The following is a 3741-nucleotide window of genomic DNA, read 5'->3' as shown; positions in this document are numbered from 1 at the left end:
AAATGAACTGTGGACAACACATCCTACACCAAGACACACAACATGCCCACCAACATTGCTGTACACTGCATCGACCTGGGTAAGTGTCTCTAAGCTAACTTGCCTCCTTCCCCTCCATACAACCAAATTTACAGCTGCTCTGCCTTGAACAAATAGACTTAATAGATTCTTATAGCATGTTCCACTCCACAAAATAAGAATACACATTCTTTTCAGCTGCACATGGGTCGTTCTCCAAAATAGACCACATACTTGCTCATAGAACATGTTTAAGTAAGTACAAAGGAATCAAAGTTATCCCCTATACATCATCAGACCATAGTGCAATGAAATTGGAGATCAATAGCAAAAGAAAACACAAGAATTTCATAAACACATGGAAACTGAACAGCACACTTCTGAACCAATGGGTCACAGAGGAAATTAAAGAAGAAATCAGACAGTCTATAACTAAATGACAATGCCAATATAATATATCAGAATATATGGGACACAATGAAAGCAGTCTTACAAGGGAAATTCATAACCATGAATACTCATATTAGGAAAATAACTCTTCTTTGACAGTGAAGCTAAACACCGTCTTTGGAGGAAAGATAGCCTCTTTAATAAATGGTACTGGAAACAATGGGTTTCAGGCAGAATTTTTTTGGGGGGAGGGTTTCAGGCAGGGTCTCACTGTGTAGTTGAGACTGACCTGGAACTCACTATGTAGCCCAGGCTGGTCTCGAACTCACAGCAATCCTCCTGCTTCAGCTTCCCGAGTGTTGGGATTACCGGCATGTGCCACCACACCCAGAAAAATCGGGTTTCAAAGATTAAAACTAGACCTATATTATGGCGAGCCATTATGGTGAGCCTTGACACAGGCCTAGCCATGATTGAACTTTGAGTCACCTCGCTGGCACGGAGGTACTCTCGCCCATAGCCACGGGTGAGTTCAGCTAGTAGCAGATGTAACCCATAATGGTTGTTTCCCTCTGGAATGTGTGGGCGGTACCCTCGCTCCCTCGCTCCCGTGCAGCCCTCGCTTCCATGCAGCTGGAGAGTATAAAAAGGAGAGGTTCTGTAATAAACCAAGCAAGCAACATAAGAAGAAAGGTACCTCCCGTCTCTCTGTCCTCATCCTTTCAGGTTTAGGACCTGCTGGCAGGATCCTGACGTCGCGGCTCGCGACACTATATCTCTCACCATACATTAAACTAAAATTGAAATGAATGAAAGATCTAAATATTAAAATAGAAACACTAAACCGGCTTGAAAAGAGGTTACGTAGAACACTTGAAGACATTGGCATAGGAAAGGATTTCATGAACCTCAGTAGCCCATGAACTAGCACAAAGAATAAAAAAGTGGGATCTCGTCTTATTAAAAAGCTTCTGCATAGCAAGAGAAACCACCAACAGAGCTAAGACACAACCTACAATGTGGGAAAAAAATTTTACCAGCTGTTGCTCAGATAGAGGTCTACTATCTAGAATATATAAGGAACTTAAAAAAATCAAAACTCCTAAATTTAAAGACCCAATCCAAAAATGGGCATCTGAAATGAACAAATATTTCTTAGACAAAGAAGTGGAAATAGCAAACACATGAAAAAATGTTCAACATCACTGGTCATTGGAGGGATACAAATGAAAACAACATTGAGATTCCCCTCACCCCAGAAAGAATGGCTGCTATCAAGAAATCAAACAATAACAAATGCTGGTGGGGCCATGGGGGAAAAGGAACCCTTCTCTATAGGTGGGAGCGTAGACTGGTGCAACTACTGTGGAAATCAGTATAGAGATACCTCAAAAAAGTAGGATTAGAGGTCCCATTTGACCCAGCTATTTCCTGGCTGGATATCTTCCCAAAAGAATTAAAAGAATCATACCACAGTGATGTATGTGCACTCATGTTTATAGCAGCACAGTTTGTCATAGCTAAAACTTGGAAAAGCCCAATTGCCCATCACTGGGAGACTAGATAAAAAATATGTGAGGTTTTTTGGTTTTTTTTTACTAAAATGGAGTACTACTCAGCCATAAAGAATGAGAAACTAGAGACATTTATAGCTAAATGGATGCACATTGAGGCCATACTCTTAAGTGAAATAAATAGGACACTCAAGTGCAAATACTGAATAGTTTCTGTGGTGTGAGGAACTGAAAGTGTAAATAAGGATCAAAATGTATAATAGATAATGTGAAATAGGAAGAAAAGGTGGAAAGGGGAAGGGAAGTGAGAGGGGTGGGGAAAGGAAAAAAGGAAAAAGCATAAATACGAGAAAAGAAAAAGTGGAAACAAAGTCTGTAAATAGGGGTGGAAGGGTTGAAGGGAGGGCAAGGGAATGGGGAAAATGTAGGAACCAAGATGTAAAAAAAAAAGATATACTATGTAAAGGTACAAATTCCCAATAATGAATGTTATTAGGTATTTAGGTATATAATACATATCATATACCTAAAATGTACCAATAAAATTAATGAAAAAAAAGAAATACAACTACCTAAGGGCACTTACTAGTAAGATGATAAATGATGATTGGCAGTATTTGCCGCATATACAATAGACACAATACTAATTGTCTGTAAAACTAGCTTCTGTAACTCAATTTTAGTTTGTTTTTTCTGGGTACTGGGGATCGAACTTGGGTCCTTGCGCTTGCAAAACAGCTGCTGGAACCACTGAGCTAAATTCCCAGCCCCTGTAACTCAATTTTAAAGAGGCCAACAATAAATCCAATAGGAAAAATGAGCCAGTGTTAGTTCCTTGCAGAGGAAAAACATCTGACTGCATAGGGGCAAAGCACACTCAGAAGCTCAGTTTAATGTGATAACAAAAGGCCATTTTTCACCTATCAGATTAACAAGGCTAATCCTGGTGGTGCATGCCTGGAATCTCAGAACTCTGGGAGGCTGAGGCAGAAGGACCTCAAGTTTGAACCCAGCCTAGGTAACTTAGCACCTTAGTGAGATCCTGTAAAAAAAAAAAAAATTAAAAGGCTGGGATGTAGCTCCATGCAAAGGCCCTGAGTTCAATCCCCAGTACCTAAAAGAAAAAAAAATCTGATAGAGCTCTGTGGTAGACCAACTGTCCAACACATGCAAAGTCATGGGTTATATCTGAGCACTGAAAAATAAAACAAAAAACGAAACTGAAAGATTATATTGGTTAGAGCATAAGGAAACTCAGGTATGATAGAGGGTAGGACATAAATTATATATCTATGGAGGGAAATAAAAAAGGTCCCTGAATTAGGATGGTTTGCCTTAAGATTTTAAACTTTATGATGGCATGAAAGGGATATACATTCAGTGGAAATGCTTTTTTTTTGAGACAAGCTTCACTTATAGTCCAGGCTGGCCTTGAACTCATAGTGATCCTCTTGCCTCAGCCGCCCAAGTGCTGGGGTTAAAGGAGTACAACACCATGACCGACCCATACTTTGAGCTTTGAATCTGCCTCTCTTCCCAGGCTACTGAAACATCCCCCAATCCTCTCATGATGTTGGGTAAAGGGTAACAGGGAGCAAGCTCCCAGTCAGCCCCACAATCAAGAGAGAAAACCACCGACATTCCACAGTGTGAAGCATAGCTAAGGTAGGAGGTGTGGTAGGTTAGTGTGGGGGACCTCCCCACTGATCATACCCAAAGCAGGTTGTGAGCAATGCAGGTGTAAAGACTTACCCCAGCAATTGGCAATGTTTTAAGCAATGAGTGATTGCCTGTAGTATTTAATTTTTTTTTTTTTTTT

This window comes from Fukomys damarensis, unplaced genomic scaffold, assembly GCF_012274545.1.
Source record: "Fukomys damarensis isolate Sample0158 unplaced genomic scaffold, DMR_v1.0_HiC HiC_scaffold_12, whole genome shotgun sequence".
NCBI lineage: Eukaryota > Metazoa > Chordata > Mammalia > Rodentia > Bathyergidae > Fukomys > Fukomys damarensis.
This window is presented reverse-complemented; position numbering follows the sequence as displayed.